The sequence below is a fragment of the Papio anubis genome, chromosome 11, assembly GCF_008728515.1.
Source record: "Papio anubis isolate 15944 chromosome 11, Panubis1.0, whole genome shotgun sequence".
Lineage (NCBI taxonomy): Eukaryota > Metazoa > Chordata > Mammalia > Primates > Cercopithecidae > Papio > Papio anubis.
Window position 1 is genome coordinate 51,756,249 of NC_044986.1, and position 24,583 is coordinate 51,780,831.

Below are 24,583 nucleotides of genomic sequence, written 5' to 3' on the forward strand. Positions count from 1 at the left end.
CAATTAATGAACCAATATTGATATTATTACAGTTGAACTTTGAACAACTTGAGTTAGGACTGTGTAGGGTCACTCCCATGAAGACATTTTTCAATCAAACACAGATCAAAAATACACTGTCTGTGGGATGCAAAACCCACACATATGGGAGGGCCGAATATTCCCACACATTGCTTCTGAAGGACTGTCTGCAGGACTTCAGTTTATGTGGATTTGGGTATTAGTGCAGGTGGTCCTGCAAACAAACCCTGTGTAAAATGAGGGGCAACTATATTAACTAAAGTCCATAGTTAATTTTGATTTCCTTATATTTACTTAATGTCCTTTTATGTTCTAGTATTTCATCCAAAATACCACTTAAAATTTAGTTATTGTATGTCCTTAAGCTCTTCTTGGGATTCTTATTTTTGATGATATAGACAGTTGTAAGGCTTACTGGCCAGGTATAACACAGTGTGCCTCTAAACTGATAATTTGTCTCATGTTTTACTCCTGAAAAGGGTTTATGGGTTTGGGAAAGTCTAGAAAAGTTAATTAGAAGGTATCAATTACCTGTGCCCTACTATTTGGAGAAAATCAGTATTTCTATAATTAATAAAGTAATTTTCTGTTTTAAAGACATTTTAAAATGATACATTAAAATAATCTTTGGGATCACAGAAGATATTTCTAAACTAATTAAAATTAATACTAGTAACTACTATTTTAAGAAATTATGCTGAGTGTTTCAAATCCACTTAATCCTCACAATGATCAGAAAAGATAGATCAACTTATCCCTATCTTCAAAGAAGATGAGAAGACGGGCTCTTCAATTATATAATTTTCCCTCGTTCATAAAGCTTATCAGTAGAGCTGAGCCCTAAAGCTGCTAACTTCTAATTTCAATTATATCACCCAGTTCTTTCAATATAAGAAAGCCTTTTTATTTTCTCTCAAAGTTCTTCTGCTTCTCCAATACTTAAAACTTCATTTAATCCTGCATTTATAAGGGTATCCTTCAAGATAATGGGCAATGGTTATGTGGAGGAGGCAGATTATGAAGTGAGCCTAGATCGCACCACTGCACTCTATCCTGGGAGACTGTGTGTCAAAAACAAAACACAACAAAATAAGTTATTTACAATGTATTTTCCTTAACAGCTAGCAAAGTTGAGTATTCAACCACAATTTATTTATCATGTGTATTTGTGTATTTGCTCTTTACTGAATGTGTTTTCATACTGTTTGACCAACTGGCAGAGGGAAGGTTTCTGCACCTTATTGATTTCTATGAGTTCTGTGTATATTCCGGTGACTGTCTCTCTGCTGCTTACATTTTGTGCAAACACATTCTTTAGCATTCCTGTTCACAATTGTATCAGTTTTAATATAGCCAAACTTATCTTTTAATGTCTTATATCTGCAATATATAGCACTAAAATACAAAACTAGTTGCAATATATTTTGATTCATCTTTCATTTGATTTGCTAAAACATTTGTCAGTTGATTGAGTGGATACCCATAAGTAGATTGATCTGTAAACTTATTTTATCATATTTTCATAATATAATAAGACCATTAGACGTGTAGCGTTTGTTTTAGACTATTGACTAATTTTTGCTTTTCTGGAAAATGTTGTGATATTAGGCTATGTGATCAGAACTGGTTACCATAAATTGGATTTGGTCAAAGTCAACAAGTTAAATGTAGGCCTGCCATTATAAGCCAGAAGTAATGAATTCAAGATTAGGCAGAAGTAGAATCAGAGAACACAAATAAGCTGCATGAGATGATAGCCCCCTTGTCATCCCTTATTCTTTTACTGTGGCTTTTGCCTCAGCTCAGGCTTTCGTTCATTAGGGTTATTATGACCAAGTAATGGAGGTGAAAAAAGGTCCAGCTAGCTTAATAGATGAGTTTGCTTAATATGGGGTTCAGAGTAATGAAGGATTGCTGTTGTCTTAAAGCCAAATCAGTAGTGATCCCGAAGGACAGAAATCAGAAAAATTTTCCCCATGGACACTAACTACTTCAATCACATTTTCTGAAAAGAAGAAAGAAACAAGATAAGAAAATATACTGACATATAAAGTAGTAAAGAGTCTGGAGGTTTACTCAGCGGTCTGGGTATACAGAGATTAAACTGGAGAGAAACAGCATTGGGGAAAACCTATTTGATGGACTTACAGAAATATCAACAAGTTATGAAGACTCTTGAACCTCATGTTAATGCTAACTAAATAATATTCACCATAGACAACCAAGTAGATAAAATGACTAAGCCAACTGACATCTGCCAATCTCTGTCATTAGTTAGCCCAGTGCTGGCACAATAGATGCCTCAGTGAAGAGACTGTGGTAGCAGAGATGGAGGCTAATCCAGACTCCATAGCACGGGCTTCTGTTCACCAAGGCTGATTTCTTTACAGCCACTGCTGATTATCTACTCTGACAGCCATGGAGACAAATGCTGGACTTTTCAGCTGACACTATAGTTTGAGAGGATCAATCACTTTCCTGGGGACAAGTTGATGATATTGTGATCATCCCATTTTTAAAGAAGACATAATTTGTCTCGATTGGAATTGACTCACATGATGGGTGTGGGTTTGGTTTGCCTTCATGTCTACAGGTGTTCAGCTACAACTTCTATCCAAGACCTTCAGAGTGCTTGAGCTGCTGAACAAGATCCTGCGCAAATCTGCATTAAATCAAATAACTCATTTTACATCTAATTTTTATTTTATATGAAAATAATACACAGGGAATTGTTTTAAAACAACTGCAGAGTATTTTATTTATAAAAATAATGCATAATGCCTATGCATACAATTAGTGTGCATTACAAAAGTACTTATTTATTAGCTTTATACAATTTTTAAACCAAACATTATACATAACATTATCTACTATTGCCATAAATTTGTTTTAAAGTTGTTAAAATTACTTAGAATATAACTCAAATGACCTAGTAATATCATGAGTTTCTATTCTCAGAATTTCTCCCTCACAGATTCCTGAAATGTTTTTCTCTCCATTTTACCTAACTTGAATAGAAATAGTCTTTTAGTATTGCTATAAGGTATTTGTTATTTTTGTTGTTAACATTTTAATTGAAGTGTAATACATGTACAGATACATAAAAAAATATTATTGGTATAAACAAACCATCACAAAGTGAAAACACTTGTGTAACCCCCACACAGGTAAAGAAATAAAAGCATTAACAGTTCCCCCGAATTATCCCTTATGTCACCTCCCAGTGCCAACTCTCTGTCCAGACTCTATAACCATAGATTTCTTGTAAGCTTGCAAGTGTTATAACTGTATTTCACTTCTGATTATGGCCCTATACTTCCACTTTACATCTCACACAGCACTTTGTAAGGCACATCACAGATCATCAAGTAGGACAAATACCACATCCCAAATAGAATCAAATGTATACCAGTATAGTCAATGGGCCTATTATTATTCTAAATTAATAATAAATAATTTCCTATAATTATTCAAACTTCACATTGAATAATAGCTTTTTAAATTTTGAAAAGAAGTGTTGTATAACAACTTTTATTACATTAATATAATCAAAATACAGAATATAATCAAAATACAGTGTAGTAGAATTTTATTTTTAAAGAAGGATAATATGTAGAGACAATGATAAACTATTTTCAAAAGCAAATCATACATGGCCATTATAAATGACAAGCACTATAAGCCTAGCTGCGAAATATTAGCATTTCATATGTGAGAAATGAATAAAACTATGTTATGGAGAATAGTATCAGAGCATTATTTACCTTATCACAAGTAAAGGTAGTTAATAGGTTTGTTTTTACTAGTTTTAAAGTGAACCACTGACATTAAAATGAAAAATTGTGTTCCATGTTAATGCAATACAAATAATTCTCACAGAAAAAAATCCTAGTGTGGAATTTTTTTTTCATAGACAGTTAACTGAACCAAAATTTCTGCCAGCAGAATTCAGTCTTACACATGTAGATGTGAAAGTGTACATCTCCTCCCAACACAGCTTTCTTTAGTAATGATATAATTTTCCTAATAAAGAAAAATGTTTATCTCTTCTCTTCTGTACAGTTCTCTTTTATATTTCAAAGTACCAAAAGACTCTTACAAACATTGCACTCTCCAATTATCACTAAAAAGGTCTCCAAATGCCACCATAAGGAAACTATAAAACAGGCACTGATTATACTCCCAGACTCATAGAACTCTGTTGGCCATTAAGGACAAACCATTTTCCAATGAATTTAAGAGTTACAGTGAAAGAGATTCATGTGAACTTTCTACTCTCCTCCTTCAAATGTTTACAAACAAACATGTCCTATCATTTGTAAAATGGCCTGCTACATTTAGAAATCTGAATTAAATTTCTGTAATAATTTAGGTTATTGGGATAGACTCTTAGGTACAGGAAAAAATTTTATAGTGTTTTTCCCCTCAGCCTGTAGAGGATATAATGAAGGAAAAAAAAAAAAATGCAGGAAAATGGCCAGGACACAAAGCAGCACTTAATATGCACAATATTTTACAAACCAGTAATTTTTAGACTGGGAATGCTTGATGTTTTTTCCAACATTGTGAATGGACTTATCACACCCAATAACATCCTTCATACATTTGCACATCAATGAATCTGGTTATTTTCCTTCTGTCTTGGTTGTCTAACAGTGATAGCCTTAACTGATAGTGAATTAAAATTATCTGTGGAGCTTTAAAAAATATATTCCTGAGTAACACACTGAGAAATTCTGACCCATAATTCTACACTGAAACCTAGAAAATCCCAGATGATTATGACACCAGATATCCAAAAGTAAGCATTTTGAAAGCACTAAAACCTTCACCACTTATCAAAACGCAGTGGATTGTCATCTGTACATCAATGCAGTAACGAAAAAGAGTAATGTCACCATATAATATCAATGATCTTCAAACTTTCCCTTTTGTTGACATTGTATTTATTACTCACATTTCCAGCTTCAAGTCCTGTGACATATTGGCCAGCTGTATTCCAGTGCCATTAATATACCCTTTTTAGTCAATGATGTTAGATTTTTGGGTTATTAATAGATAAAGACTAACATGTAAATATAAATGCTAACATATGAATAAGGGAAACGTAGGAAAATAAAGAGTAATTTTGTTGCAAAAATTTCATAAATACAAGTCCCATTTCACAGTTTTGTTTTAAGTATTAAGAAATATGCCTTCTTTGGTGAAAATTATTTTTAAAACAAATTCAGTAATTCATTTAAGATATTCTGGAAAGGTTATTTAGAAATGTTCTGGAAACGAGAGAATATATATTTTAAAAATAACTCAGGTGTTACCTAGGGAGTAACCTGAAAAATACTTTCACAAAACAAAGGTTAAGAAATTAATCTTTAGAAAGAAATTCAGGTAAAAGTACATGTCTAAAATGACCTTTGAAAACTGGGAAGTAAATAACTTTTCACATCATTAAACATTTTATATAAACTTATTTTACTATACCCAGGTTAGAAACATACAGGCTACAGTTTTCAAAACCAGATTAATGTGAAACCGTTGGATTTTTAGGAAAATCAGTCTGTTTCTCTACTATCACACCAAACAAAACTTTGTCATCATAAGTGCTTAAGAATTAGCGGGAATAGCCAGAATGTATTTGTCCAAAAGTTGTCTGTATTTAAACTTTTAAACATGATAGGACAATAAAGATTTTTTATGAATGATAATATTTCTTCAGGAGTCTTAATTATAGTCTTCGAAAGAGTACAATTCTGAAATAGAATTATTTGAAGGCTGCTAAGATGTCCTGTTCCCAAACATGCCTCTTAATCCACTTAGTACATAAATAAATTACATGAAGAGAGTACCACATGTTTGCCTTAAGACAAACATCTTACCTGGTACATTTTAAAACCAATTATTTCAAGGAAATACCATAGCAAACTTGTGGAAAGAGGAGAGCAGCCTGTTTTTCCAAGATGCCAATAACTGACACTTATCAAATTTCTTGAATTTGGATTCATTTTGGGGAGAATAGAAAAAAGAAAGTAGCATGGTTAGTAAAATAAGAAAATAACCCAACATTATTACAGTCATAGCATTTGCTAGTAATAGAGACTGCCCCAGTTTAAGATTAATTTTTCAATTAAAATATTAAATGTCATTTTATGATTTTTTAGTCTGGGAGGAAAGTCAGGAGACTTTTATTAATAGTCATTAATTGACAAAGCTTCTACAGTTGTGCTTTTTATTTAATATTATAACACATTAACCACAGACATCCTTTGATTTTCTGTCATATTTTCAGTGCTCTGTCTGTACATGTTTTCTCAAGAGTAGCAACATTTGTGAATTTATTTTAACAATTCATGATTTTGTCAGCATTTAAAGGCTTACTGTTCCAAGAGGACATTATAACAAAGCACTGAAGAACAGGGAACTTCAGTTTAGCTGGAGATTTATACTGGAATACCATTGTTGTCCCTTATTTACTGATTTATACACTGTTCATCAGTGAAATTGAATAAGATTAGCTATTTTATACAGTTATTATAAGGATGAATTAAAATAATTTTGAAATATTAGAAACTATGTATTTGATATAAAAATTGTATATATTATTTTTAAAATATTTATTCATAATAGTTTTAAAACTTTTGTTTAGCCTAATCTGGAAGCCATTTTCCAGAAAATAAATGTGAGGCATCATGTTTAGTAAAATGTGTAGAATCGAATTGACCTGTATTGAAAACTCAGCTTTGTCACTTAGTTGAGAAATGTGTCATACATCTATAAACTCCAGTGTCCACATGGCATACCTGAGCATACCAAGCCCTTGCTGAGATATGTAATTAAAAGATATGAAATCAGTGCTCAGGAGTATGCAGGCACCCAAGCAATAGTAATTAACTATTTATGTGATATTTAGAAGTTAAAATTGAAATAACTTTGTGAGAAATGATACGTGTGGGATAAAAAGAAGGATGTATAAATTTTGGTTTACATAACAGGATAGACAGTGATGTCATTCATGGAAACATTGTGAAAGAGTCAGGTTTAGAGAATTCTGGGAAGATGATGGAAAAGCAAGCACTGGAAATCTCTTTACATATAAGTAATAATTACACTGGCAAAATCTCTCTGATACAACTATTTTGGAATTCTTGAATTTAGTGAAACTTACAACTTCCAGGAGAAAGTGTGGATAATAAATTTTAGTTAATTTCAGCTGTTAGCTCAGGAGCAGCTATCCATCCCCACCCCTAATCCCAAGACAGGGAGCTTTGCAAGTATTTCTGCTGCAGCTTGCCTCTAGCTTGCAAAAACTACCATGAGCAAAAATGACCACACCCTTCAGTTATCAAGGATCTGTGCTCTGATGGTTGATTGCTGCTTCTGAGCACAATGGGAGAGACAAAGAGGTGGTAGCCATTGTTGTTGCACTCCCTTCTGTTCTAAAACCCACTCTTCCTGGCTAATGTGACTTCCAAGAGACTTAAAAGGCTGTTTCCCCCACTCCATTTTTCCTTTACCCCTTTGAGAATCAAACACTGAAGAATAGTATATTTCCAGAGCAACTGCAAACATGAAGGAAATTAGAAAGTTTCAGTGTATCATCAAGAAATGGTGCAGGTTCATAAAATACTAATAAAAGACTTGAAGTTTACAACTCAGGCTGACCTTCAGCACAGACACAGTCTGCAACAATATAAACAAAATAATAACAAAAACAGCAAGCCCTAGGGAAGGGAGAAAATCTGATTTCAAGATTTACCATTTAATTAAATTCAGATGTCCAGTTTTCAACAAATCATCACAAGGCACACACAGGAACAAGAAAGTATAATTCATTTAAAGAAAACAGATAAAGCAAAATAAAGTCACCAAGAAAGATCTGATGGTGGATCTACTAGATAAATACTTTAAAATAACCATTATAATGATGTCCAACAAACTAAAGGAAGACATAGAGAAAGTCAAGGAAACAATGGATGAACAAAATGAAAATATCAATAGAGACAGAAAGGCTAAAAATGAACAAAAAAAATTCAGGAGCTGAAAATTACAACTGAATGAAAATTCCATAACCTATCCCCCAGAGAATATATAAATGATTCTCATACATAAACTAAGGTAGTTCATTAACTGCTATAAATGCTCAAGGAAATCCTGCAGCTTAAAATAAAAGGACATTAGATAGTAACTCAAAGCTATATGAATAAGTATCTCAGTAAAGGCAAATGCATGGACAATATAAAAGCTAGTGTTACTGTAACATTGGTTTGTAACTTCAGTTTATCTTTTCCACATACTTTAAGAGACCAATATATTAAACAATTATTAAAGTTCCTATTATTATAAATTTGGTTTGTACTTCTACATTTTGTTTTCTACATAATGGAGAATACTAATGTATTAAAAATTATTACTTTATGTTTTTGAATGCACAATGTATACAGACATAATTTTGTCACATTAATAACTGAAAAAAATGTGACTGAAGATGTTATAGGAGCTGAGTTTTTGTATATTATTGAACTTTAATATACATTCAAATTAGAGTATTATAATTTTAGAGTGTTGACTGTTAATACTCATGGTACCGTCAAAGAAAATAATTATAGAATATACATTAAAACACATATGAAAGGAATTTAAATTTTTACTACAAAATATAAATTCAATACTAAAAAAGACAGTAATACAAGAAATTCATATAAAAGCTACACAGCATCTAGAAAATAAATAACAAAATGACAGGTATAGTTATCTTCTTCTTAACAATTACTTTAATTTTAAATGGCAAAGCCCTTCAAACAAAAGACTGATACCGGCAGCATGGATTATGGCCATGATCCAACTATATACTATCTAAAAGAGACTCACTCTATATCTGAATACACAAACAGACTGAAAGTGAAAGGATAGAAAAAGATGCACCATGTAAACAGTAACCATAAGAGTACTGGCATGGTTATACTAATACCAGATAAAATAGACTTTAAATAACTGTTAAAAGTTACAAGAGGCAAAGGAGGACATTATTAGTAAAAGGTTCAATATTCCAAGAAGCTATAACAAATATCAACGTGTACATAACAGACCATTAGAAGGAAATTTTGATATAACTGAAGGAAAAATAAATGGTTCTACAATAATAATTGAAGACTTCAAAATCTACCCTTATTAATGGATAAAACAATCAGAAGATAAGTAAAGAAATAAATAACAACAGAGGGCTTAAAAAACACAATAAACCTACAAGATGTAAGAGATATTTACAGAATATTCTACCCCACAACAGAATATGCATTCTTCTCCAGTGCACATGGAACCTTTTCCAGGACGGATTATGTGTTAGGCCACAAATTACATCTCAATAGGTTTAAAAGATATCATATGAAGTATCTTTACCAACTACAACAAAATTAAGTTAGAAATTAGTAACAAAAGAAAAAGTGGAAAAATCAAAAAATTTGTGGAAATTAAACAAATATTTCTAAATTACCAATTGATCAAAGAAGAAATAACAGGGGAAATGTACAAGTATTTAGCGATAAATGAAAACTAAAACACAACATGGCAATATTTATGAGGCAGAGAAAAAGCAGTGCTAAGAGAGAAATGTATAGGTATAAATGCTTACATTAAAAAGTAAGAAATATTTTCTTTTAATTTAGAAAAAGATCTCAAATCAACCACTTTACAACTTAAACCAGAAAAAACAAACTGAAGGCAAGTAGAAGAAAGGAGATAATAAAGACTAGAGCAGAGATAGACAAAATAGATGATAGAAAAACAATGAAACCAAAAGCTGGTTGCTTGAAAAGATCAACAACATTAGTAAACTTTTGGCTAGACGGACTAAGAGAAAAAGAGAGAAGACTCAAATTACTAAAATGAGAAATGAAAATGGTGACTTGGCTATCAATTCTACAGAAATAAAAATGACTATAAGAGAGCACTATTAAAAACTGTGTGCTTAGAAATCTGATAACACATGAAATGGAAAAATTCCTAGAGATACAAAACTTATCAAGACTAAATAATGATAAAATAAAAATGTAAATAGACTGATAACTAGTAAGAGATTGAATCAGTAATAAAATATCTCCCGACATCAAAAGCCCTGGACCTGATGGCATCACCAGTGAATTCCACAAAACATTTAAAGAGCTAGCATCGATCTTTTTCAAACTTTTCCAAAAATGTTGTCATAAGGGAACATTTCTAAAACTCATTCTGTAAGACAGCATTACCCTAATACCATACACATATCCTTTGTAAACAATGATGCAAAAATTCTCAAAAAATTACTAGCAAAACAAGTTAATAAGCAGCAGATTAAAATGACTATAGACCAAGAGCAAAAGAGATTTATTAATACTAATGGAAATCAAAGATATTTCAACATACAAAAATTGTCAAATGTAATATACCATATTAACAATGAAGGGTAAGAATCACATGTTATCTCAATTGATGCATAAATAGCATTTGGCAAAATTTTACACCTTTTCATGATTAAAAAAAAAAAAAAAAAACACTCAACAAAGTAGAAATATAAGGAAACCACCTTAACCTAATAAAATTTCATATGTAAAAGTCCCATATAAAACATCATAGTCAATCATGAAAAACTTAGAGTTTTCCCTCTATGATAAGCAACAAGGCAAGGATGCCTGAGCTTACTACTATTCAATATAGTACTAAAAGATCTGGCCAGAAAAAAATATGTAAGAAAAAGAAAAATAAAAGGCACAAAATTGGAAAGGAAGAAGTCAAATTATCTTTGTTTACAGATAATACAATCTTATTTACAGAAAATGATAAAGATTCCACTAAAAATAGCAGAACCAATAAATTGGGTCACCACATAAAATCAAGTACATATCTATACAATAACAAAGAATAATCCAAAAACAAAATTAATAAAATAATTTAATTTGCAATAGCATCATAAACTACTTTTTATTTAACCAAGAAAATAAATGATCTGTCCTATAAAAGCTATAAAACATTCCAAAAGAAATTAAAGAATATAAAAATGAATGGAAAGGCATTGCATGTTCATGATTGGAAGACTTAACATTGTTATAATGTCAACACCACAGATTCAGAGCAAATCTATAGAAAATGCAATCCCTATCAAAATCCCAATGATATCTTAAAGCAGAAATACAAAAAAACTCATCCTAAAATTCATATGGAATCTCAAAGGACTCCAAATAGCTAAATTGATCCTGGAAAAGAATAAGCTAGAACACTCAGACTCCTGATTTCCAAACTTACTATAAAGCTACAGTAATCAAAACACTGTGGTACTGGCATGAAGACAGACATATGGACCGGTGTAATAGGAAAGGTTGCCTAGAAGTAAAGTCTCACATACATGGTCAAATGATTTTAAATTATGGTGTCAAGAGTATTCAATGGGGAAAAGGTAGTATTTTCAATAAATGTTGCAGGGAAAATGAGCTATCCATATGCAAAATAATAAAGTTGGATTCTTAACACCATATACAAAAATTTAGTCAAAATGGATCCATGACCTAAATGGAAGACCTAAAACTATAAACTCTTACAAGAAAGATAAGTTTTAATACTTCAGATTTGGCAAATAATAAGATACCTGATGTTCACACAACAAAATTAAAAAGAGGCAAACGAGCTTAATAAAAAGTAAAAAAAAAAAAAAAAAAAAGAAGTAAAAATGCATGCCTCAAAAGAAAATTATCACTAGAGTCAAAGGCAATTTACCTAATAGAAGAAAATATTTGCAGAATGTATATCTAGTAAGGGATTAATATTCAGAATATACAGAGGACTCCTAAAGCTCAATAACAAAAAACAAGCAACCTGATTCAAAAATGGTCAAAACACTTGACTAGACATTTATCCAAAGAAGATATACAAATGGCAAATAAACACTTGAAAACATGCTCAACATCACTAATCATTAGGAAAATGCAAATAAAAACTACAATGAGATTATTTTGTAGTTCATAAGCATGATGACCAGGTGTTCACATGCAGGTGCAAGATGTGCCACCCTCGAACCTTGTTACCACATCAGCACATTACCCATCAGACATAAAAAAAAAACACTACAATGAGATACCAGCTCATACCCATTTAGGATGGTATTTATCAAAATAAATCAGAAAATAATGATTTGGCAAGATTGTAAAGAACATAAAACCCTTGTGCACTGTTAGTGGGAATAAATATAAAATGGTGAAACTGTTGTGAAAAATAGTATGGTGAATCCTCGAAAATTCAACGTGAAATTACCATATGATTCTGCAATTCCATTTCCAGGTATGTACCCAATAGTTTCTTAAATATGTATTTTTATACCCATGTTGTTAACAGCATTACTAATAATAGCTAAAATTTAGAAGCAACTCAAGATTCTATCAACAGTAGAATGGATAAGCAAAATGTGGTTTTTGTATGCAATAAAATATTATTCAACCTTAAGAAGGGAGAAAATTCTAATATATGCTACAACATGTGTGAACCTTGAGGGTGTTCTATCAAGTAAAATAAGCCAGTCACAGAAAGGCAAATACTCTATTATTCTACTTATATGAGGTACTCGGTGTAGTCAAAATCCTCAGAACAGACAGTGAAATAACGGTTGCCAGGGGCTAAGGGAGGGAAAATTTTTCAGTTTTAAAGATTGTAAGAGTTCTGGGGATGGACAATAATGATGACTGAACAATAATATAAATGTAATTAGTGATAATTACATTATGTGTATTTTTACCAAAATACAAAATTGGAGAATATAAACAAATAAAAATAAATACATATAAACCAAACCAAACAAAACCCTGGTTTAAAAGAGCAGAATTATGAGTTTGGTTTTGAACAAGCTAATTGGACATGTTATCGGGACATCCAAAAGAGGATGTCAAGTATCTAATGAAATATAGTTAGTTTAATGCCAGTTACTAACGCTATTGTCATTCAAGGATTCCACGCTTAGAAGTTGGAACAGAAAATGTAATTTTTTGAGTCATCTGCACAGGGCCTTGATCACTAGGGATGCTCTGGAGATAAAAAAAAAATCTCACATTATTCATCACTGAGCAAAGATAGCCAGGTCTTAAAGCCATGCCCTCGCTGCATCTGTCACTGCATGCAGGATCTTGGGAGGGGTAACTTTGAGAAGGCAGCTGTCTGATGCTAGTTGAAATCTCTGAGAGGGAATGGTGGAGACAGTGGTGTTGCTGAGAGAGAAAGAATGTTTGTAGAAAGCACTCCTTAATGCTGGGACAACACGTCCTCCTTTGAAGAGGTAATAAGGCGACAAATCACTTTGTCCACAATTCTCCTAGTTATGCATCACCACATCTACCGTACTCCCATGTAATATGTTTAACTTGGTCCCTCCTAAGCTACTAATGACCTGGATCTATAAGATACACCTTTAAGAATGACTACTATAAATATTCATTTAAAAGATGTATATGGTTTATGGACCATGAAGATAGTAAAATTACCTATGCAATAAGATGCTTCAATGCTTTCAAAAGTATCAAACAAGGTGTGATAGACCTTTTACTGAAGATAGAAATGCAGCAAGATAAACCTTTAGCTTTCCAGGTCATATATAAACATCTGTTATAAGTTACCTATATTTAGTGTTATGCTCATCCATACTCTGTCCACTTCTAGGATAACAAAGGTCAAAAAATGTTCATTTAATCAGGTGTGGAAAGGTTAATTACTTAAAAAATAAATTTTAAAAACAATCAAAACAAACAGAAATTTCCAAATTGTATCAAATACTCACAGAACTCATCCTTGATTTCTCAAAGAATTTTCTCAAAAAAATAACAGAAATAACAATTTCAAGTGAAATATCATGATGAGAATATCTTCAGAATATTTTACTGTGTTTCTAAGGAAATGTGAGTCTTTCTACATTACTGAAAGTGGTCTTAGTTTTATCCAAATAAGCTATTTTCAGAAATAAGAAAACATAAAGCTCAGTAAAACACTGCAATAAAAAGTATGATATTTAATGTAAAATCATTCAGAGTAATCATGTGAACATGGTTCTATTTCTGTCTATGTCTGTACATCATCACCCTAATGCCAGTATATTTATTTTAAACTAAATATTGGTCTCCTGAGGCAGAGAGAATACAATAATAATAATTTAGAAAAAAATTTACATTTTAACACTGCCATTTTATCATAATAGTGCTATTTTTCCCTACATAATGCAAAAACAAAGACAACTCCAAAAGGCATATTTGTGTCTTAAATTGGGGCAAAATAGAACTTTTTTCCCTCAAATATGGGACACTAAGAAGAGCTTTCATCCTAAATTCTTACAGTTAGTTGAATTGTTTACACCAATATTACATTTATAAATAGCTTCTCTTGTTTCTTAAAAATACTAGAATTTCATGTTGCATTTTTTGACAGCTTTATCATCTGTAATAGCCATGTTTAGAAAAGACCTGGCAGGTGAACAAATACAGCCACCAAGAAGTAGAAAGATATACACTATTAAGAGGTTCTTAGACAATTTTTACAAAGAAAAATATTTTATAAAAGACAACGCTGTTTTCTTCACATATTAGAGTTAGTCTTCATAGGTGTCTAACACAATACTGGATGATTCTAAGCATAGTTTTCCACTTAAATATTAATAGAAATAATTTATTACAAAAATATTCATTTATTATAAAATTTAAGTTAGAAAGATGTTTGCTGATTTCTGATATGAAATTTTGAGGCTCAGGAACCAATTATTTTTCTTTGAGAACACATCTCTGAAATTACAGTGTCAGTCAATGAGAAATATGGCTTGATATTCAAAGAGCATAAAATCTGATTTATATATGACTTCTAAGAATGCCTTTTTGTATAAAGTAATATATATTTACTTATTCTAGGAATGCAGTGATTTACACTATAATGAAGGATTTACTATGCAATATCTACCATATCTTTGCCTATATACACAAAGGCAAAGTTGAAAATATTTTCAAATGCTATTGATTTCCATCCAGACTCAATGAAAACCCTGACTTTCTGAAAACAGACTTATTATCACTACTTCCTTATTATCTGTTATACACTATTTCTTCTTACAAATGTTGTCGTCTGTTTAACTTGGCATTAGCAAAGGCAATAATCATTACTTTTAGTTGTTCGCCATGTTAAAACTTTTTTTTTAAGGTCACTATTATAAAAGCAATATCAAAAGCAAAATTCCCTAAATATAGGATATAGTTTGGATGTTTTCTCCCCTCCAAATCTCATGTTGAACTGTGAGTCCTGGTGGGAGGTGTTTGGATCATGGCAAGTGGCTCCCTAATGAATACCTTCGTGCCTTCCCTGCAGTAATGAGTTCATGTGAGAGTTGATTTTTAAAGGGCCTGACACCTCACCACTCACTCTCTTGCTCTCTCTTTTGCCATGTGATACACAGGCTCCCACTTTGCCTTTCACCATGATTGGAAGTTTCCTGAGGCCTCACCAGGAGCAGATACTGGCACCATATTTCTTATACAGCCTGCAGAACTGTGAGCTAAATAAACCTCTTTTCTTTATAAATTATGCAGTCCCAGGTATTCCTTATAGCAACTCAAATGGATTAACACAATATTTTTCATGGAAAGAAATGTGAATGGATTTATAAGCACATGAGTTCTCATGTAAAAACTAAACATATAGCTTAAATATGAAAAAAGTAATAAGTAAATATCATTATTAATAGGTAATAATTTAAGAAGTCCACAGTGAAGAACTCCTTCATTACACATCAATGTGTACCATAGGAGTCACTGATAAGGTGGTAACTAGAACAAATCTCTTCAAATTAGTTACTGATCTTTCAAAATCTGTTATTAGGTAAAAATATAAGAATTGGATTTCAAGTATTACATTGCCTTTGCTTTAGATTAAAATTATCACACATATGAGACAACTGCATAATCTGAAACATAAATTTAGGGAGAATGAGCTACAAATAGATAAACACTAAGAAAGTGAGAAAGATAGTAGGAAATTGGACAAAGATATTCCAGTTTACACAAGCCTGAGATTAAGTATGCCAACTTGCCTTAGATTCTTGAAATTTATACCCTATCATCATATGCACTGTTATCTTTGCAAAGCAATGAAAGTGTGTGTAAGGAACCAAGAATGACATAAGTCCGCTAGGATTTTTTTTATCTGCCACGTGTCTTGCTATAAACTTCCTTCAAATAATTCTGATTGTAATAAAAATATCATTTTAATTGTTTTCAATGTTTTATGAAGTTGTAAAATATTCCCAAGGAATGATTATCAGACAAGTACTTGGCTCCGTGCTCTCTTTAGAGCAGTGTTCCACCTCAGGAAACTGCTTTTGAAATCAGCAAAATAAAACTGCTGATATTTTTAGAGCCATACAGTAATGTTTAGAGAAGTTTTCTGGTTTCTTTTTGGATACAGGTACCCCAGAATTATTTAAAGTAATATTCATAAAATGACTTCCTTATAATATTTAATATAAAATGAAAGTAACTTATATTAGAGTGTATTAAGCATAGTGAATATTCAAAAAGCTCCAGTACCTTCTGTCTCCTTCACACTTATTTTTTAGTTCTGAAACTAATACAAGGATTTAGAAAATAGGACTTCATGCAATATAAACCACCTAGCTAGTATATTAATATATTAAAAGTTTTAAATATTAATTATTAAAAATTATTTAGTGCCTTCATTATGCCAGGCACTCTTCCAAGCACTAAAGAAACGCAATGACCAAAACACATACAATTATGCTATCTTGGAATTTACAGTCCATGAGGAGTAAATGAGGAGAGATAAACAACAAACAAGGAAACAAGCAAATACAGAATATGTCATGTAGGGATTTTCGTTGTGATGAAATATAAATCATGTAAGGAAGGAAATGGTGATGCAGGTGTTGAGGGCAATATTTCTGATACTATGAGAAAACAGGTCTGTCTGTGAAGGTTTCATTTCAGCAGAGAGCTGAATGAAATCAGTGTAAAAGGCATGCTGATATTAGGGAACAGAGTGTTCATGTAAAGTGCAATAATGAAATTCAAAGGTCTAACTTGGTGTGGCTTAGAGTACATGAAGAGCAACAAGATGACTAGTATGGCTGAAGCAAAGAAGCAGTGCATGGTAGAAAATTCTCTCAGAGAGGTCACTAGAACAAATACATTGATCTGTTTGCAGTGAATTGATTCTTAAAATTTTAGTAATTATGATGTTATATTTACTCTGTTAGACAACATGACAAGAAGAATGGATCATTAAAGAGGCATAAGTGGAAAACACCTGTTTCAAGATATGTAGTGCTATGATAACACCAAGGGAATACATTTGAAAGCATTAGTTTGCAGCTGCAGAAGTAATGAGTTTCTCTAATATTGGTTCTTTGTAAGTGAAAAGGAGCTGAGAAAATTAGATGACAAAAATTCTAAAAATTTTAAAGCAACAAAGGTAAACGCAATTAGATGCGAGGAATGTTCAACTGCCAACTGGCAGTATAGCTGTACTTGAAAGAAATTGATGGATCATCTAACAATTCTGGTCCCTTATATTCCAGCAGCCGCTTCCTGATAAAATGTTCAGTTGGGAAGAAAGATAGGTATCAGGATCTGGCTTTCAGGATGAAGTTTCTTGAACCTTCTTCTCTCAACATTGTAGTTTAACGGAAGTTTGAAATAATTATAAATTTTCTATAATTCTACTACATTTCTTTATTGTATATTAGCGAATTTTGTCATTTGCAACAATAAAGATTCCATCAAATTTTATGATCTCATTGAAAAGCTGTGATATTTGAAAATAATCAAATATAAAAGTCTATTTCAAAGCTTTTGACATTTTAACTGTTTATACAAAAGAAAATATAATTTTCAGATTCAATATCAAATTATGTGACAACTCAGCATATATTTCACACTAAGCCAATAAGGTAAGCTTACCGTTTTGATGTGTTTTTATTTGATGGCATATCCTGCTAGTATCAAAGTCTGACCCATTTTCTGTGTAAAACAATGTATGATCTATGATGTTTCCATTTCTTATCTGAAATCAGATTTCTAACATTGCTTTAATTATCATATATTATTATAACAAGTTTCTTTTAAATATATTAATATATAAGCTAATATTCATATTACCATCATTAAATGAAAAACATGTTAGGTCATAGTGTGGTATCCTTATTAATATATCATAATATTTCTGTAAAATTTGAACTGTATTCTTTATTCTTAGTTTTATTGTCACTTACAAAGAAACCTCAATGAAGAATGAAACAGCTGCTTTCAGAGCTAATATATTCATCCAACATTTTCACTCTAAGACCCAATCAACACTCTTTGGTCCTTCAGTGTTAATATATGCACTGCCAAATGATTCCTTAGTCATGAGTTTTAGCAAGTTATAATTGGATAGTTTTCTCTGTTACAGAACTTTTTTGAGTCTGACATACCATATGTACAACAGGGCAATGAAATAGTGGTAATTTGTGGGTTTCTCTGAATGAACATATTTATATGTCCTTGAAACACTATTCCATGGAGTAGAACATGGGAAAAGATGTGTCTGTACCACAAATTTCTAGAGACCAGGACATAGATCTTAGTTTCCTAACCTCCTCCCTCTTAGAGCCTTCCTTTCACAGAGTAGGCAATCAACTTTGGCATAATCAATGAATATCACAAAACAATGTCAGAGTATTGCTTTCTAAGCCTCCTGCTATTGGCAACATGAAGGAAAATCTAGGTAGGCAGTGGGGAATATTCTATTTTCCCTTTTATAATCTGAAATCTACTACTGGACAGCAAACGTATAAACTGTTTAAACTTGGAATCAAGTCACACCTTAGTTTCAGTGTGCTAATTATCGCAAACTGTAAAACTCTATACTTTTAATGAGAAAAGAAAGAAAAATATGGTAACAGTACTTTTGACAGCACCAACAATATAATAGATACAAAGATTTTATGTCCCTGGATCAAATGCAGCTGCTGCAAGAACCTGAAAACTCTATGAGGATGGATATTATACTACGGAAGCTTGGGGAGGATAATAGCTTATCTGTCTTCTTATTGTTATATTTCTGGCTTCCTTTATAGGACCTCACTAATAATAGACTTTTAGTAACATCTCTTGACGGTTGAACCTAGAAAATATATTATTATTTTCAATATAATGATCTCTATATACACTTCCAAATAGGAAACAAAGTAGTAATAAAGTGTATGATTCCTTCAAATGATCTCAACTCAGAGCTTTTACTCACAAAAATCAGAGCTCTTCCTTGGCTCTCTTATTTGACCTCTGGTTGGAAGGACTGCAGTGGAAGCAGTTAACTTCCATTTATAACACATGATCTGAATCAGTCTAGTAATATTGATTTCTGTAACTGCCCACTCATTAATATATAAAAATGTTATAGTCACATTGGTACAAATTTGACATTTCCAAAACAAATACTTCCAAACAGCTTTTGGTTAATATGTCGGATTTGTAATCTTATAAGGACTTAAGACCCATCCTTATAATCAGAAGTAAAAAAAGACAAATAATGTTTTCATAGAAAACCATGCAGATTCAGTTATTGTCAGAAAATACCCAATACATAAAATTTTGCCAAATAAAAGTGTATTTTTTTAAAAAGTCTATTTTCCAATGTTTGAGGTGGGTACAATAGACTTGGTAGCCAAATGATACCATTAATTCAACTCCATACTGGAAAACAACATAAAATAATTAATTAATATTTAGAGAAAATTTATGTCCATAGCTTGTAATGAAGTGCCTATAAAAGACTAGTCTTTCAGAGTAGGTTTATTCCTAATTGAAAAGCTAAATTATCAACAAATGTTAACATTTTACAAGTTGTAATTGCCACTTTCTATTTAGTTGTCAAGTGTGCACGTCCATAGTGCATTTCTCTCCAAGATGCTATTGTCTGAAAGTACCAAAAACACGTTGCTCTTTAATACTGTTAGACACTTGGAGGAAATTCACGAACAATTCCCTTTGGACTGGCAATGAAATAGCACACTTGAATATCATCCTTACTTCTTCAAGGTACTTAGAAAAGGTCATCCATTCAGAAAGAACAAAACCAAATAAAATTAGATACTCTCTGAGAGGGAGGCTTGCTTTGACAGTTAATCTTTACCAATTAACATGCTCTAGAATGGGGCATCCACGTGTGGTATGCTTCACGACCAACCGTTCACTTTCACTCCATTCACCACCTCACTGAATACTCACTGAATACTCTTATTTGAATTGAATATTCAGTTGACACTTGAACAACATGGGGGTTACCACCTATAGTGCAGTCCAAAATTTGCATATAACTTTTGACTCCCCCGAAATTTAACTGTTACTAGCAGTTAATAGATAATAGTTAATAGTTGACTGGAAGTCGGTGATAACATAGTGAATTAATAAATATTTTCATGTCTTATGTATTATTAATATATACTATATTATTATAAAAAAGGTTAGAAAATGTTACTAAGGAAATCATAAGGAAGAGAATAATGTATGTACTAATAATTAAGAGTAAGTGGTTCAGCATAAGGATCTTCACCCTTGTCATCTTCACATTAAGCAGGCTGAGGAGAAAGAGGAAGGGCTAGTCTTTCTGTTTCATGGGTGGCAGAGGTGAAAGAAAATCCACACATAAGTAGACTCATTCAGTTTGAACTCGTATTGTTTAAGGGTCAACTATTACCTTTGGGAGAAGGATAATGTGTGTTGCATGTTTGATATAATGCTACATGGAACTGAATACTCCCAAATGGAGTAATGGTCAAATTTTCTAAAGGATTTGCAATAAGATTAATGAACTTCATTCATCCACAAAATGTGTTTAGTTTCAAGTCAATATAAACCATTAGAAAAAAAGCAGACCGGGCGCGGTGGCTCACGCCTGTAATCCCAGCACTTTGGGAGGCCGAGACGGACGGATCACGAGGTCAGGAGATCAAGACGTCAGGAGATCAAGACCATCCTGGCTAATATGGTGAAACCCCGTCTCTACTAAAAATACATTTTAAAAAATGAGCTGGGCGCGGTGGTGGGCGCCTGTAGTCCCAGCTACACGGGAGGCTGAGGCAGGAGAATGGTGTGAACCCGGGAAGTGGAGCTTGCAGTGAGTGGAGACCGTGCCACTGCACTCCAGCCTGGGCGACAGAGCAAGACTCCGTCTCAAAACAAAAAAAAGAAAAAAGAAAAAAAGCAGACGTGCTTGATGATAATATGAATTTTGTAATAAACTTTCATTTATATACCAAAACCAAAATAACAGATATCTAAAAAATTAATTCCTAAAATGAAAACACAGAGTTGGAAAAAATAATGAAGGCAAGAATATATGTTACCTGTCTAACTAAAATTCTATTAAAACATGACTTATTTGCATCTCATCTCCAAAACAAAAATAATTTCTCAAATTCATTGTAATGTAAAATGTAAAACTATATATGTGGGTACATGCTTTGAAGTATAATATATTTCACTATGAAACTTCAAAATTGTTTAGGAAGTGTTTTGAGGCCAGATGTGGTGACTCATGCCTGTAATCCCAGCACTTTGGGAGGCCGAGGCAGGTGGATCACGAGGTCAAGAGTTCGAGACCAGCCTGGCCAATATGGTGAAACCCTGTCTCTACTAAAAATACAAAAATTAGGTGGGGGGGGTGGGTGCGTGCCTGTAGTCCCAGCTACTCGCGAGGCTGAGGCAGAAGAATCGCTTGAACCCAGAGGGCAGAGGTTGCAGTGAGCCAAGATTGCCCCATGCACTCCAGCCTGGGCGACAGAGTGAGACTCCATTTCAAAAAAAAAAAAAAAGTGATTTGAATTCATATTTATACTTGGCCAAAATTTATTTTCAGATTTTACTTGTACATACACAAACACATAAAGGTTTAGAAAAATTTTTAGATCTTTACATTTATGCAATTGTTATATAACTAATATCAATTTTAATATTATACTAAATTCTGTGGAGATACCTGAAGAAAGAGAAAGAATAATTATTTTAAGTTAACTATGTATTTATTCTACAACTATTTATTCCAGCTCTACCCTCAAGAACTTATTAGTTTACTTAAAATCATGTAAATTATTATCAGTAACTATTTGAAGACTTTTTATAGCATTAAGTTTTATATAAAAAGGGAAAACACTGTTCTTATGGGTAACGACCATATTCACGGTAAAAGACAAAAAATAAAATATATTGAAAATTGAAAAGAGTCAGTTAACATTGGTTTCAATAGAAATTAATTTTGGAAATAAAGCCTAATGTTAAATTCACCTTGGTGATCAATCAACACAGCCTATGGCTAGCAGCGTTCTTAAATGTGAATTCAGTTGTTAATTTGCTGACATCTTTTATATAAAAAAATAAGAATCATAATGAAGAATCTTTTCACAGTAGTAAATTCAATGATTTGAATTTCTGAACACTTCAGAAAAGAGAAAATTAACTTTTTAAAAAGTCCATCTTTTAATTAAAGAAAGGTTAAAGTTAGGAGAGAGAGCAAGTATTACTTTTCCAGTCCCTGGATTTAACCATAACAATTGAAAGTGAAAAATTGCTAAAAGTTTCTAAAATTTGTTTAACCTTAAGAACCAAACTAGGTAAGGTTAATATACCCATGGTTTTTTAAAACTTACAAATACTAAATGTTTTAAGTTGTTCTTTGTCTAATTAAGCCAGGTTGAAGGTTCAAATTAACTGAAACACAAGATTTTTTATTTATTTATTTGTTTGTTTCTTTATTTATTTATTTATTTTGAGACAGAGTCTCGCTCTGTCACCCAGGCTGGAGTGCAGTGGCGTGATCTCGGCTCACTGCAATCTCCACCTCCCGGGTTCAACTGATTTTCCTGCCAAAGCCTCCTGAGTAGCTGGGATTACAGGCACCTGCCACCACACCTGACTAATTTTTTTTTGTATTTTTAGTAGAGATGGGGTTTCACCATGTTAGCCAGGATGGTCTTGATCTCCTGACCTCATGATGCGTCCGCCTCAGCCTTCTAAAGTGCTGGGATTACAGGGGCGAGCCACTGCGCCCGGCCTGAAACACAATATTTTAAAGTGATAATTCCCAATGTGTCATTCATTGTATTTGGTTGAATTATACCAATTGCACTTTCATTGCTGTTGATTTTAGTTTTAATTCAATGTACGTATTAGTTCGTTGTCACACTGCTAATAAAGACATACTCGAGACTGGGTAATTTAAGAAGGAAAGAGGTCTAATTGACTCACAGTTACACATGGCTGGGGAGTCCTCACAATCATGTTGGAAGGGGAAGGGGGAGCAAAGCCACATCTTACATGGTGGCAGGCACAAAAGATAGTGTGTGGGGGAATTCTTCTTTATAACACCATCAGATCTAGTGAGACTTATTCACCATCATGAGAACAGCATGGGGAAGATCCACTCCCCATGATTCAATTACCTCCCACGGGTTCCCTCCCATAGCATGTGGGATTTATGGGAACTACAATTCAAGATGAGATTTGGGTGGAGACACAGCCAAACCATATCAATGTGAAAATAGAAGAATATGCACAAGCTCTTGATGTTACTTCTCAATTTTAAAACATGTTTATGTTTTCAAACTTTCATGGTTTTGGAACAAAAGAGAATCATTAATACTTTTTAATTTAATAACAGAATTTTCTTACATAGCATATGTGACCTATGAGGAGATTTGTTTATTATTTTATATCTAGTTACTGAATTTAGAATTTCAATAGAAACAGTAAATTACACAGAAATATCTGATTGTATTAGTGTCACAGATCTCCAATTTGAAATACTTTTAGATGACTAACAATAATATAAAAGTACTACAAATGTAGCTTAGATGTTTCAGTAGCTAGATGACACAATTATCACAGAAGTGAGGGTTTTAAAATGATTTCAAAAGCATTATTAGTGTAACACTTCAAACATCAGCTCCTTAAGGAAGTAATTCCTGATTAGTTCCATACTCTCCCTTGGATCACCCACTTGTTCAACTCATCTCTGTAACTGTCCTGAGCTAAAATTTTTATATGATTTCTTTAAGTGACTTTCTGTTCCTCAAGATTCTAACTAGACACTGTCTTATGTTTCTCCTAAGCAACTTTGTTGTATGACCTGGCAAAATTAGTTATTACAGAAGGAAGCAAAAATATATGTAGCTAATATTAGTGGATGATTAAGATCTCAGAAAAAAAAAAAAGATGTCAAAAATATTTATGATCAGGGCAGCAAACATTATGATAGGAATTGTAATCAATATTAACCAATGTCCCTTTGCCCTCACCCTCCACTCTTACTCATCCATTCACTCATAGATTACTTGAACAATGCATATTGGGTTTTTGTGTTGCCTTTGTTTGTTATGTTTTTTATTTTTTATTTTTGTTTGTTTGTTTGTTTTCAGAAAGAGTTTTGCTCTTGTTGCCCAGGCTGGAGTGCAATGGAGTGATCTCAGCTCACTGCAGCCTCCGCCTCCTGGGTTCAAGCAATTCTCATGTCTAAGCCTCCCGAGTAGCTGGGA

At 32.5% G+C, this 24,583-nt stretch overlaps 1 long non-coding RNA gene and 1 other non-coding gene across 2 annotated transcripts in view; one reads left to right on the plus strand and one right to left on the minus strand.

Annotated features, from left to right (window-relative positions):
- LOC103887612 overlaps window positions 1–24,583 on the minus strand; it is a 592,558-nt gene that overhangs the window by 527,157 nt on the left and 40,818 nt on the right. The window lies entirely within an intron of this gene.
- LOC116269615 lies at window positions 11,991–12,094 on the plus strand. The gene has a single exon (XR_004177234.1). It is a non-coding gene; the product is annotated as a small nucleolar RNA U13 (small nucleolar RNA).